This window comes from Palaemon carinicauda, chromosome 36, assembly GCF_036898095.1.
Source record: "Palaemon carinicauda isolate YSFRI2023 chromosome 36, ASM3689809v2, whole genome shotgun sequence".
Classification (NCBI taxonomy): Eukaryota; Metazoa; Arthropoda; class Malacostraca; order Decapoda; family Palaemonidae; genus Palaemon; species Palaemon carinicauda.
In genome coordinates, this window is record NC_090760.1 from 16,174,340 (window position 1) to 16,188,941 (window position 14,602).

Here is a 14,602-nt window from a genome sequence, read left to right on the forward strand (position 1 = left end):
GTCAACACCCATTGCAGGTCTAACAGTTCCGCTGGTCCCATAGGGGCCAGGAAGTCCGGTTAAACGTTGCCTGAAACCACAGGAACTTGGACCGCCCCACATGGAACTTATCCTGAGGCGACCGTTCGGACTATAGACGGGGTCAATGAGGAAAGGAGAACTAGGAAACGTTCCAAGGTAGGGCTGAAAGCTCTGCTTGATTGAGAACAGGTACTGCGACTCTCATCAGTCTTGCCACAGTCAACTGAAAGGAAGGCTCGGAGGATGTGGCAACAGAATCTGGCGTCCCCAGGTGGTCACCCATCCAAGTGTCGACCAGAACCGACGTTGCTTAACCTCGGTGGACGGACGAGAAGTGGGGTTTCCAACGTGGTAAGGCCGTTGACTCAATATCATGGCCAGATACTCCATATGTTGAGGCAGAAGAAGAGAAGGCTCCAAGCAAAATACCATGAACCCACACTCGTGGTAAGCATCCGGAAGCTTGTCCCGGCGCTGAAGAAGGTCGAACCCGAGCCTACCGGAGTTGACCAGCCCTCCAAACAGCAGAGGAGGCGGAAGCCTGCACCTGAGCGGCCATGAGGAAGGCAGGGAGAGTTCTCTGGGGAAAAAAACCTGCTATGCCACGGCGGGATAGCCACACTGCATCATAAGCAGGAATACTTGCAGTCTAGGCTGAATTCGACGAGCTCCCTGGAAGATGGATGGAATGGAAACTGAAAGTACCCTTCCTTCCGATCCAGGGTTTAAGGAGTCCTGTCGCCTCGTTACCAGTCTGATCGATTCTGCTGTTCTACGCTGGCCGAAGTTTGTTCGACAAACTTGATCAGGGCTGAGAGGTCGACTACGGAACTCCCCTCTCAGATCCTTCCTTACAAGAAAGGATCGACTGAAGAGGCCGGGGGGTGAAGCCGTCGATGATCCAATGGAGGACCTTCGCCTAAGGTATGGATCATTCTGCCCAACCGGGCAACTCTTGCCGACGCTATGACATAGAGGTTCAGAGACACTGAATTCGCTGACAGAGACGGCAGGCAAGATATCCTTGGCTGATCACAGAGATTGTGCGGGAATGGGCATCGGGAAGCTGTCATCCGGATGAGTAACCTTAAGCATCCTCCCAGCGAGAAACCTGCAATCCTAGAGTTCGTGAACTCTGCCGCTCCTTTTAGGACTATGGCCCCCGGGGGAGCCTCCCGTGCCATCTGTTCCTGACAGGAGGAAACAGCAATTGGACACCTTGTCCAAGTTGTCGTAGCCGATAACTTAGGCCGACGTGGTTGAAAGAAAAGGGCGCTGGAGCCCTGCAGAGTCTGGAAGAAAGCGCCTTGGAGGAGTGAAAACGGAAGTCGATTTCCTCCGCACAGCCGCTGTCTAAATCTCTGTCCTTGGGCACAAACAAACTCTTCTCAAGGATGGAAGGGTGTCTGAGGTTGTCGACCTCCACAGATGAGACACCCGAAGGAAGCCCTCAGTCAGCGCGTCCAGATGGTACAACATCGAGCTTGTCAGCAAGTTAGATAACGACGAAAGGCCAAGGTGCCTGAGCCCGAGAGGAGGAAAGTACCCATGATCTTCCTGTAGCTTCCTTGAACCAAACCTCGGGCCGTAACCGAGGAGGGAAAGGACCTGGTAAGCCCCCAGAGGAAGGGGTAAGCAGTCACCCCTTGGCCGATGGAGAAATCTCGAACGGAGAGCCCCCCGCCAAAAATCCTTCCAGGGAATGACGGGGAAGGGCTAACCCAGGTTGTGGAAAGAGGAGTGTTGCTCAGACCTCCCTGAAGTTTCTTCCTATTCTTGCAAGTACCATGCTCTGCGTTTAAGGGGTGAGGCCGTGTTCTGGAAATACGCTCCAGAAGAACTTGCCAGGCTGGCCATGCTGCGAAAACCCCAATGGGAATCGTGGTCGCAATCGCCCTGGAGCTCGCGCGATGGTAATTAAAATATTTGCGAGTGGGCGAACGTGGAAGCGCCCGTGCACGGTCACGCAGGAACGCAAACGAAAGTGAGCGAAGGAGCGCAGGAGTGCGAGCGTGGTAGGAAGGGCGAGAGCTGGTGGTCGGCGAGCGATAACCCATAGACGAGCAATGGATACTGCAAGAATTAAGCCGACGTTCGTACGAAGAAACACTGTAGGTTCGCGCGACGGAACACCGTCGGTTCGCGCGACGGAACAATGTCGGTTCGCGCGACGGAACACCGTCGGTTCGCGCGACGGAACACCGTCGGTTCGCGCGACGGAACACCGTCGGTTCGCGCGACGGAACACCGTCGGTTCGCGCGACGGAACACCGTCCGTCCGCGCGATGGAATACCGTTGGTTCGCGCGCGGGCGAACATTGGAGAGCATGTGCGCGGACGCGCATGAGCGTAGACGTGCAGGCACGTGGGCGTGTGGGCGAATGATCGCGCGGGTGCGCAGGCAAGCAGTCGCGCGGCCGCGCAGGCAAGCGGTCGCGAGGGTGGGCAGGTGAATGAGTGCGTGTCCAAGGCGGCGAACGCAAGCGTTAGCGCAATGGCGAGGAAACGCACTGCCGCGTGGGCGAGGAAGACCGCTGGCGATATGGATCAACAGGCGATCGGTGGTGAGCTGGTGAGCGTTAACGCGCAGGTTGGCGATGGAGCGTTGTGGCATGTCGACGCGTTGGCGAGCGATGGCGAGCAGCATGCGCAGGTGGGCGATCGCGCGATGGCGAGCAGCATGCGCAGGTGGGGGATCGCGCGATGGCGAGCAGCATGCGCAGGTGGGCGATCGCGCGATGGCGAGCAGCATGCGCAGGTGGGCGATCGCGCGATGGCGAGCAGCATGCGCAGGTGGACGATGGCGAGCAGCATGCGCAGGTGGGCGATGGCGAGCAGCATGCGCAGGTGGGCGATGGCGAGCAGCATGCGCAGGTGGGCGATGGCGAGCTAGTAGCTGGCGAACCATGTTCCTTCAGAAGCGTTGGAGAACGTTGGCACGCGGGCGATCCGGAGATCGCCGAGAGACAGGTGATCGCTGACGTGTAGAACGCTGTTGAATAGGCAATACTAAAATCGCCTGTGCGCACTGGCGAGCAGGTGAACGCTGGCGAGCAGGTGATCGCTGGCGAGCTGATGATCGCTGACGAGCAGAAGGCAACGCGTGGAAGCCTGCGCACAGAAGAAGAGTCCTTGACCCAGACCTGAACCGAAGTTCTAGATCGCGAGGACGAACGTGGGAGCACAGGGCGCGTAACAGGAACCAACAGGAACAGCAGGGATGATCATCATGAGAGCGCTAACGAACAGGAGCGCGCTGGCGAAAGGAGAGCGCTAGCGATCAGGAAGCGCTGATGAGCAGGAGAGCGCCTGTGCGCTAACACTGAGCAGGAGCAGGAGAGAACACAGCAGAAGGGCGCGCAGGGGAACCCTGACACGCAAGGGAAGAACCCCCGTGGGAGGCAACCCTTTGCCCCGAAGGGAACGTTGTCCGTCGGGAGACAGATGTCCATCGGAAGACCGTTGCCTGTCCGCCGGGAGACTGATGTCCGTTGGAAGACCGTTGTCCGTCGGGAAGACCGTTGCCCGTCGGAAGACGAGATCAGACTGCTGTCCATCTGCACCAAGGCGGAAGATCAAGAAGAAAGAGTGTTAGGCTGCAAACGGAGATTCAAAAAGGCACCTCTTAGCACCCTTATAGGGAGATGAGAGGCCCTTACGACGAGGCGGACGGTGGCCTTACGGCGAAGGAGGCCAACAGCAACAGCAGCAGAAGAATCCTCCGAAGAGGAGTCTCTATGAGTGTACTCTCTCGCGAACGAAAGAGAAACACTTCGTAGAAGAGACTGGTCAGCCAGTGACCTAAAAGGAGCAATCTTCCAAAGAGGGGCTCCTGCAGTTGCCCAGCCCCTTGAGCGAAACTGCAGGTGTGACCGCTCAGCACCAAGAGCATAGTCGCACAAAAAAAAGGCAAGAGAAGAACCCCCCAAAAGGGGAAAAACTCAAGTCTGGACAGGAAAAACTTCTCACGGAAGGAAAGTTACCCGCCCAAGGAAGCAAGGCTCCTGAGAGTTCTAAAATGAACTGGAGAGCTGTCCGTCATCACGGGAGTACTTCCAGTAGAAGGAGACACGCCCCTGACGAAAATACAAGGGGGGAGGCAGCAACAGCCGAATCCCCAGGCCTCAACAAGACAGCTCACACCGTTGCATATTACAGAAACGAACTAGATCGGTAACTGTAAAAAAATAAAACAAAAATCATTAGTACACATTCATTCCCCCGGGAAGGCTCCGAAGAGGAATCCCGAGGGAAAGGAAACAAGAATTACACAACAGGCACGTGCCCTCACAACCACTTACACTCACGGAAGGAGAGCTGTAACCAAAACAGAATTATAACAATTATAATTATGAAACTATGTAATTATGTAATTTAAAAATGAATGAACACTAAAGAAAGAACGAAAACCTCGAAAGGAATCGTTCTACAAGCTGAAAAATTAACAACTACAATTAGATTCATAAACTAATTGAGACAAACGTACGGCGTAGCAACCCCCCCACACGGAAAGGAAGCTACAAGGGCGTAGTAAAAGGGTGAACGACCTCAAGAGAGAGAGAGAGAGAAAGACCGAAGTCAAACTCGATCGCCACCCATAAAATTACGCCGTGGTGGCCTAACTGCCGAGGACTCCATGTAGATATCGTATACTACACACACAACTCTGAAAAGGAAACTTATTGATTTCTATACTCAAATATATATACAAACATGAAAACATGTTTACATATATATAGAGTAAAAGAAAAGTAAGCGATTAAGTAAAGACAAAACAAACAATGGCTGCCAAGAGAGGACCAAGACAGAGACGTCTGTCACAGTCTGAGCCAAAAGTGAAAGTGTGTAGCTAGCGCGGGGGTAATACACCCTCGTTAAATTCTAATGGCTCGCCATTTCAGCTGCGCTAAAAGGTAAACCCAATGTAAATAGCGTGGTTTGTATTTCGGTTACGGAACAACTTAGTCTTTAGCACTAAACTTACATAAACTGACGAAGGAAGCAGTAATCTTCCTAAAGTACAGAGAACTATCAAATGAACATCATAAAGATAAAGAAATAAATATGTACTAAATAAAGATGGGTAAAGTTAGAGTTCCATATCTCACTAACTATTTGATTGCGATGGAAATAAAAGTAATTTTCGATGGAAATAAACGTAATTTTCGATGGAAATGAATGTCATTTGCAATGGAAATTAGGGAAATTTTTTAAGGAAATTAGGTCATTTTCGAGGAAAATAAAGGTCCTTTTTTATTTGAAAAAGGTTTATTATTACAAAATGTTGTCTCACTTTGAACTATAATAATACCTAGAGATTTTTACCTTTGCCCTTTGTTGTCGCTCATATTAACCTCTAGACCTAGACTAACTAACTTATTCAATAAAGTTGCCTGTAGATCGAAGGAATCAGTTATCATGGAACTGGCTAGGGAATGGGGATGTTATCATTATTATCACTAGCCCAGCTACAACCCTAGTTGGAAAAACAAGTGTGTTTGAGTGTACCCTCAAGCAGGAGAACTTTAACCCAAGAAAGTGGAAGACAGAGCCTTTGCATACTGGCGGCCAGTTCCTCCCTTGTGAGAATTTTCGTGTGGAATGTAGTCGGTTGGGACAGGCGATATCTTTCTTATTACTTATCAAATAGTTTTTCTTTTATGGGGCAAAATGGATTCTATTGTAGTTTATTACAGGGTAATGTAACCTAGCGAAAAAACTACTTTTAGCTATAGAAAAAGGTCCATTCTCTTCGAAAATGACACTCGTTCCTGTCGGAAATGAATAGTTTCAGAAATGTATATATATATATATATATATATATATATATATATATATATATATATATATATATATATATATATATATATATATATAAAATGTTCTTTATCATGGAGTTATTTTATTATTTCATATATCACGATTCACCTTTACGACAACAATATTTTCGGTATATTTTCTTAGCTTAGCAGATGGCCGCTATCATACATACACCTCAGAAAAGGTGAAAAGAATAGGCCACACTATTCGGTGTACGTGTTGGCAAAGAAAAATGAGCCATAACCAAAGAGGGGTCCAATAGCCCAATAACACTTAGGATATTCTAACATGTTTATGTATATAAGATGACAGTCCAGCACCATAATTCCCTTCATAAAATATATAAACAATCCCATGCCATGAACATTGCTAAAAGTCATCCATAAACTCTGTGGGTAACACATTAAGCTGATACTGATATTAAACTAATTTACTCTATAAATTAGAATTTTAAATGAGTCTCTTAATGTATTATACAATATTTAGTCAAATAAAGTTCTATCTTACCAATGCATATGGATTTAGTTGAATCCCTTCCAATTTATAAGTTTAAGAAAGGCGGCGATTGACGTTTGACAGCAACCACAACAGACGTTTGTGTCACTGCTTAGGAACGCACGCCATCTTGAGTTGCCATTTCATCATAAATAATATATATTTTGTGATAATAATTCAGTTATATAATTAAATTTTCTATGCCTATACTTTTTAGAAATATATAAATGACTCATTTACATCAATTTATAATTTTTATTTCGTTAAATGTTTTTAAAATTGCTTTTAAAATTAAAAATTGGTGAAACTCTAGCAATAAGAGATTAGGAGACATTTAGTTGTTGTTCAAGGTCTGAGATATGTAACTGCACGTCTTTATTCTTTCCTTAATTTTAATCTGCAAACTTTTAAGGTGTTATATATTCATTTCTTTTCAAATACTTTATAATGGAGGAATTGATTCTATTGCTTGAGTATTTTTTTTTCAATATTCATCTCAGCTATTTAAGGATTAAGGATCTTATTAACTCTAGCGACCCCTCTCAGGGTATGAGAGTACATTACAAAAAATGCAAAATTATAATTTGACTTCCAATAATAGTGCAAGATGGCAGTAAAAAGAAGCAATAATACTTCTATTCACATATCTATACAATATATCCGTGTATCTTGCCTCTCAATGTTATGAAAACACTGTAGTAGGCCTAAGCTCACCAAATCTTACACCAGTATGTCTGAATTTTCGAGAGATATTCGTTCGTTTGCATTAGCGACCATTTCATGTAATTTTTTTATTCTTTTTTAGTAATTTTTTGGCCTTTTTAACGCCTCCTGCATCGTGTGGAAATGGACGAGACAAGAATAATAACGAAGGTTTCTCGGATACGACTCCTAATTCTGAATAGGGTTTTAAAATGTCAACTTTCCTGTTGTGGGGTGAGTCCTCTTCTGCGTGTTCTGAAATTAGGCAGGTAGAAAGGAATATGCCTATCATTTAGGAGAAAAATAAGGGGGCGTATTGTTTATAAAAGATAGGATGAAGTATATCCCACAATAAATATTATTTGCCTGTGGCAACAAGACACATATCTGCTTTGCTGTGGTAAAGGGAGTTTAACCTACACACTATCTTGTCACGCATCAACTTAACACCTGTCATGTTTGGGAAGAAATGGATCCGCCCAAATAAGGTCGGATATAAAGTGTCACTAAGATTATTTTGGCCATGAGAGTACACATAAAATTTTCCGGGATCTCGCTACACTCACTATGAGTCAACAACATCATATTAAAATGTGAGAGTTATCCCAAATTGCTCACTAAGAGATTGAGGTGATCCACACGTGGGATAAATTACCATATGTATGGAATACGTGACGATTTATATCTAGCTAATTCGGTCCTTCGCACAAAAAAAAAATAGGTAAAAACACAGTAAGAGACACGTGGCGACTGGTTTCTCGACCTTGAAATACGATGAGATATTACCTTGGAGATAATATTATATTTATTACTGCTAGTATACGTGATACGTCAAAAATGAAGGGTACATATTTAGATACATATAGCCTACATAGAGCTACAAACGCACGCACAGATTCAACCCTTCCCACCTCCTCCCCCTTTCTATACCACAACCCGCTGGTTCGGCGATTTGTAGGATATTGTGCCCGTGGTTTCCGAGTGTACTTCTCGGGTAACCTCTCTCACCAGGGTATGACTACTCGCTCTCACCCTTACTTGAGGGACAGGGACTGATAGTCATATATCTGGCGATGTCACTCAGCGTGTCAGCAATGAAAGATATCTATATTATATGCATTATAGCTAGGCACGTTGTTCTATATTAAATAGGAGATATTTCTAGACACCTAAGTGGTGGGACAGGCATATGGGCGGTAGAGAATAGAAGAAAATTTAAAAAAGATGACGAACGATTAGTTTAATAAGAGAGAGTGGAAGATCAAATAAGGGCGAAAATAGTTAGAAAGATGTAAAAAGTAAGATATGGAAATTGATGAGGTAAGAAATTATAGGAAGCAAGGAATTGTGAAATAAAGTGCAATGTGGTAATTGAAATTAATAGCAAAAATAAGCAGAAACGACAAACTTGAAGTTTGTAAATTGTAACGGTAGAAGTATGACATAGGCGAACTTAAACTCCAAGGAAGCTTTCATAGTAATGAAGACAAGATTAAACATGATAAACTTGAAAGATGAGAGAAACAGAATTGAAAAGGATAGGCTTTGTGAGTTGGGTGTAGAGAGGCAGATGAGACAACAGAGCATTTGTTTACCTGTTAAAAAAAAAAAAAAAGACATTTAGAAGCAGTAGCTTAGAATGAAGGAAATTAAATTCGTCAACCAAACAAGTTGGCCGATATATAATTAGACAGTCCATAGCCATTAATGAATGAACTTTCTGCAGAGCATTTATTTTCGTTCCCCAAATCAGGAAAGTTAAGAGAACATGACATAAGAGTAGACATGTTGCGAGCTAAGCTACAACCCTAATTGGCAAAGCAGCATGCTATAAATCCAAGGGCCCCAAGAGGGAAAAATAAGATTAAAACTAGAGATTTTCACTAAAACTGTTGTTTACTGTAACAGGAATTGCTTCAGTTACAGTATTTAATACTAGAGGAGCAATCAGTAGAGCGCAGACCTCCGCTACAGTAGCTTATTTCCCGACCTTTTGTTCAACCTTGACCTTTTACCTCAATATGTATTAATTGCCATGTATTTTCATACACTCAAATATGAAGCAAGTTTGAAGTTTCTGTGACAACAATGTCCAAACTTATGGCTGATTACGAGAATTGGACACTTTGCTTGACCATGACTTTGACCTTTGACCTTGACCTTCCAAAATTTAATCATTTCTAGCTTTTCACATAACAGTTAATCCCTGCAAGTTTTATTATTCTACGAATAAAATTGTGGCCCGGAAGCTGTTCACAAACAATCACACACACACAAACAGGGGCGAAAACATAACCTCCTTCCAACTTCGTTGGCGGAGGTAACAACCTCAGAAATTTTTCACCTGTTTATTTGTTTGCAGAGTGAGCAGCCAGAAACCAGGTTGTTGCCTAGAATGATTATATAAGAAATGCGGACCTGAGTATAATGATGATGATGATGATGTACCAAGCGTCTCCACGAAGCAACATGACTAAGAAGATATCACGTGTAAGCTCCCGGGCAAAGCTAGAAATTGTAATCTTTATTTTGGATTTTATAGGTATCCTGCGGTGCAGTATTCCTGAGGTATGTATTTCTATGATTGATTGATTGATTTGAGGTTTTCTGGCATCCTGACCTCTGTGTTTTTATAGATATTGAGGCAAATCTTGTGCCTGGGACGTTTAAAAAATGCATAGGTATCTCTCTCTCTCTCTCTCTCTCTCTCTCTCTCTCTCTCTCTCTCTCTCTCTCTCTCTCTCTCTCTCTCTCTCTCTCTCTCTCGTGTGTAAAACAGTTTTGTGAGAAGTTTGAAAGTAAATTGAAAAGGTTATATGTGGGTTACATTATCATTATTATTATCATTACCTGCTAAGCTACAACCCTAGTTGGGAAAGCAGGATGCTATAAGCCCAAGGGCTCCGCCAAGGAAAATAGCCCAACGAGGAAAGGACGTAAGGAAATAAATAAACTGCAAGAGAAGTAGAGAACAATTAAAAAAATATATTTTAAGAACAGTGACATGGGCTTGGAAAAAAAGCTTATAACTTGATCGAATAAGAGAGGTGATGTGGAGACTGTTGACAACGTATAGATCGAAAGATTGCATGATGAAAGAAGCGCGTTGGAATATGTAGACAAAGGAGTGATTGTTTTGGTGTGAAATTGAGTCTAAGGTTAGGTTAGGTTAGGTTAGGTCAGAGAAGGGTTCCCTATGTCTCTGTAGCGGATGAATATCTTAATGGAAGGGATGCTGACGAGAGAGAGGTCAGAGAAAGGATGAAGTTTTAAGACTGAAAAATGAGCTGCGAATTAAGCATGGGATAATTGTGGTGGCCTATTGGAAGCGTCACTACCTGGCGTTCTGCTAGACTGGGGTTCGAGACACGCTCAAGCTCTATAGTTTCTTGTAGTGTTTGCAAAGTGAGATAAGGATGTTATGGGGGGGGGGGAGCCTATAGGTTTACCTGCCGAGTCATCAGCAGCCATTGCCTGGCTCTTCCTTATCCTAGCTTGGGTAAAGGGGGGCTTGGATGCCGATCATATGGATATATGGTCATTCTAGGGCACTGTCACTGTCCCTTGCCTCTGCCATTCATGAGCAATCTTTAAACTTTAATATGATACTGAGCTGATTGGAGAAAAACTTGAAATTGTTTATAAGAGAGGAAAATTGAGAGTAAATTTAAACAAGAGTAAATTTATGATAAGAAATGAAAACGAGGAAGAGTGAGTACTGAATGTAAGTATAAGTATAGAGTAGTAATGGACGTGGTTGACTTATATAAATATTTGTGAGTAAAAGCAACGAATGTTTGATTGCAAATTGAAATAAAGAGGCGGCAAAAATTTTACTTTTTGAGAAACACATTAGGTCTGTGTTTTCTTCAATTGCCAAAAAAAAGAAGAAATATTAGCTTATTGAGAAAGTCTTTTAAGATTTTCAGTGATCAATCTATTCTGAAGGAAGTGTTTTAATTCTTCCATTCTACCTTGTTTCGAGTAATGTTCTCCTGTCTGATCTTCAGCTGCTGATTCTCATCTTAATCTGTTGGGCAGGAACTTACGGTCTATCAAATTTCTTATGTCTGATCTAGATATTTTTTTTATAATTCTGTCCCTCCTTTACATTCAGATCTTCCCGGACAGTTCTATCCTGTTCGTAATACTGGGTATGCAGTTAATTCTGAAAGTAAGGCCTTCTCCGCCATGAGGCTCAATACTACACAGTACTTTAGGGTTTTATTCCAGATGCGACCATGTTTTGGAATGATCTTCCTAATCGGGTGGTTGAATCGGTAGAACTTCAAAAGTTCAAACTTGCAGCAAATGTTTTATGTTGAACAGGCTGACATAAGTCTTTTTTATAGTTTATATATGAAATATTTGTTTTGATGTTGTTAATGTTTTTAAAATAATTTGTTTTAATTGTTCATTATTTTTCATATCGTTTATTCATTTAATCATTTCATCTCCTCACTGGGCTATTTTTTCCCTGTTGGAGCCCCTGGGCTTATAGCATCATGCTTTTCCAACTAGGGTTGTAGCTTAGCTAGTAATAATAATAATAATAATAATAATAATAATAGGTAAAGTAAGAATGGTAGCAGGACGTGCGCAAACTACTGAGAGGAGTCTCTTATAGCCTGTGGAGGGGTGGAACGTATGAAGGGATAGTTGAGCCAACTCATCCTTTATGGAAGTGAAGCGTGGATGCTGAATGTTAATGATATAAAAGAGGGTGAAGCTGTCCAAATCAAAGTGATTGTGCAGTAAATGAAAGCATATATAAATATATATATATATATATATATATATATATATAAATTATATATATATATATATATATATACATATATATAAATATATATATAAATTATATATATATATATATATATATATATATATATATTTACAGTCACGCTTAGTGGTATGGTCAGACGTATAACTACTCGGTCTCTCCTCGTCTCTCGGGTGGGGGGAAAAGGAAGTAATCATACCCTGGTGAGAGGGGTTTGTAGTTAGGAAAGGGGGAGTGGGTGGGAAGGATCGAATTTGTGTGTACGCACTTATTTATATATATCTAAGTGAATATTTAAGGCGTCATTTTTGACGGGTCTCGTACACTAGTAACTAACATTAGGCTAGCGAGGAGTGGGATTTAGTTTTCCTCACATTAAAATTAAATAGTTTTCCTCACATTAAAATTAAATAGTTTTCCTCACATTAAAATTAAACGAAACTATCTTCAAGACTAAACAGCAAGATTTCAAATCTATCTATTTCTAGCGTACGTGACCAACTGCTTGATATTTAGGTAGATATGCACACACACATTCAATCCTTTCCACACACCGCCATCTCTCCTTACTACAACTCCTATCGCCAGGGTATGACTACTCCCTTTTCTCCCCTATCCCAGGGACGCAGAAGGACCGAGCAGTCACACGTTTGGTCATGCCGTTAAGTGTGACAGGGATATATATATATATATATATATATATATATATATATATATATATATATATATATATATATATATATATTACACAATAACAATGACAACAGCAAATACACCTGCTTCTAGTACATTGCCTCAATCTTATCTTTATTCAAATATATATATATACATATATATATATATATATATATATATATATATATATATATATATATGAGAGAGAGAGAGAGAGAGAGAGAGAGAGAGAGAGAGAGAGAGAGTTTGTACCTATATATTATATCATCATGATCAACATCATCATTACATACGTCACATATATACACATCACTCTATAAAAACTATTGGAATAGTAAACAGCCCTCATTTGCATATACTTAAGAGTATTCACCCTGCTTAAATGTAAGAAAAAAAAGTAGACGATTGAATAATCCCTTACGAACCGGATTAGAGGTCACACACGAGCCATATGAATTACCATATGTAAAAAAAGGCACTTGTGGGTTTTTTTTATGCGAAACGTAATATATCAGGTAATACACAGTCCACGAGGCCGTCAGTACACACACACACGTACTCGACTCCTAGTTAGCTAGTCTTGGTGTTGCAATAGCTGTAGTCATACGGAGCGCTTCGCATAAACCACTTATCAGGAGGAACTCTGGAAGCTATGGCCCGACAGTTCGCGAGTAATGGAGCCGAATTCTCCTCGAAGCGCTGGGAGGATTACAAATGGATCGACGAAGTCGCCCAGGGGATGCTCTACCAAGGTTCCGTTGTCGTGCTTCTGCTGGTCGTGTTCGTCGTCGTGTACAATATATCAAGAGTGAGGACTACTACATGGCATATTCAAGTAGCGATAACTCTCACAATTGTTAGTCGGCTTCAGTGTTGTAACGTTGGGTCAAATTTCTCCGGGAAAGGAGTAGCGAGTGAAAGAAAGAAATCTGTATTTGGTCATTCGTAGTATATAACAGGAATTTTGAGAACCATTTTCATTAAAGATAGCTTTTTTTGCCATTTCCTCAAAATTATTTCATTTGGAACTCAATTATCAATTATCTATCGGAGTTATCTGTAATAATATTTGGAGTTTTGGAGTAACTGCATATAATTGTCCAAATTTTTAAGTTCTAGTGAGACAATCATAGCATGCATATGTATGTATACATATATATATATACACACACACACACACACATATATATATGTATATATATGTGTATATATATATATATATATATATATATATATATATATATATATATATATATATATATAATGATAAATTTGAATATGAAAAACACGTAAAAATGTGCAAAATTTATCATTAATTGAATGCCAAGTAACAAACTACCAATTAGCTACGATGGTGAAGATGGGTTGATTTCAATTCTAAGTACAAAATACCTGAATTCGACAGGTATAAGTACAGAAGAATTGTCATTGACTTTTATCTTTCTTCGTGGCCAAGTGGCTTAGTCACTGTCTATACAAGCTTGCCGACCAGGGTTCGATTCCCGGCCGGAGCTAAGCTCTTGTCTTTGTGTGATTTCGCCTGGGGCTCTGATCCCGAGGTCGTTAAGAGAATCCAGACATTAATGTATCAAAATATATATGGCTTATTTTAATATATATAAATATATATATATATATATACATATATATATGTGTGTGTGTGTATATATATACTGTATATATATATATATATATATATATATATATATATATATATATATATATATATATATACTGTTTATATATATATATATACTGTTTATATATATATATATATATATATATATATATATATATATATATATATACACATACATACATACATACATAGCCTATATATATATATATATATATATATATATATATACACATGATAAATTTTGCACATTCAGACGTGTTTTTCATATTCAAATAAAACATATATTTTAATATCTTAATGTCTACATTCACTCTTATACCTCGTGATCAGAGACCCAAGGGGGAATCACTTAAAGAGAATGGCTTCTGGACGCCGGGAAGTCGAACCCTGTTCCAGGAAGCTGGTATGACAGTGACATAGCATTTAGCTTCTTGGACCAGGGTTCGATTCCCTGGCCGTCCAGAAGC

General features: G+C 41.5%; 1 protein-coding gene across 2 annotated transcripts in view; it reads right to left on the reverse strand.

Annotated features, from left to right (window-relative positions):
• The window catches only part of LOC137628774 (uncharacterized), an 89,196-nt gene extending 82,719 nt beyond the window's left edge, over positions 1-6,477 (reverse strand). The window contains exon 1 of one of the 2 annotated variants that reach the window (XM_068359979.1): positions 6,349-6,477. The gene's annotated coding sequence lies outside the window, so the exon portion shown is untranslated. The remainder of the gene's footprint in view (positions 1-6,348) is intronic. The other variant, XM_068359980.1, reaches the window with a different exon arrangement.
• Between the last annotated feature and the right edge of the window lie 8,125 nt (positions 6,478-14,602).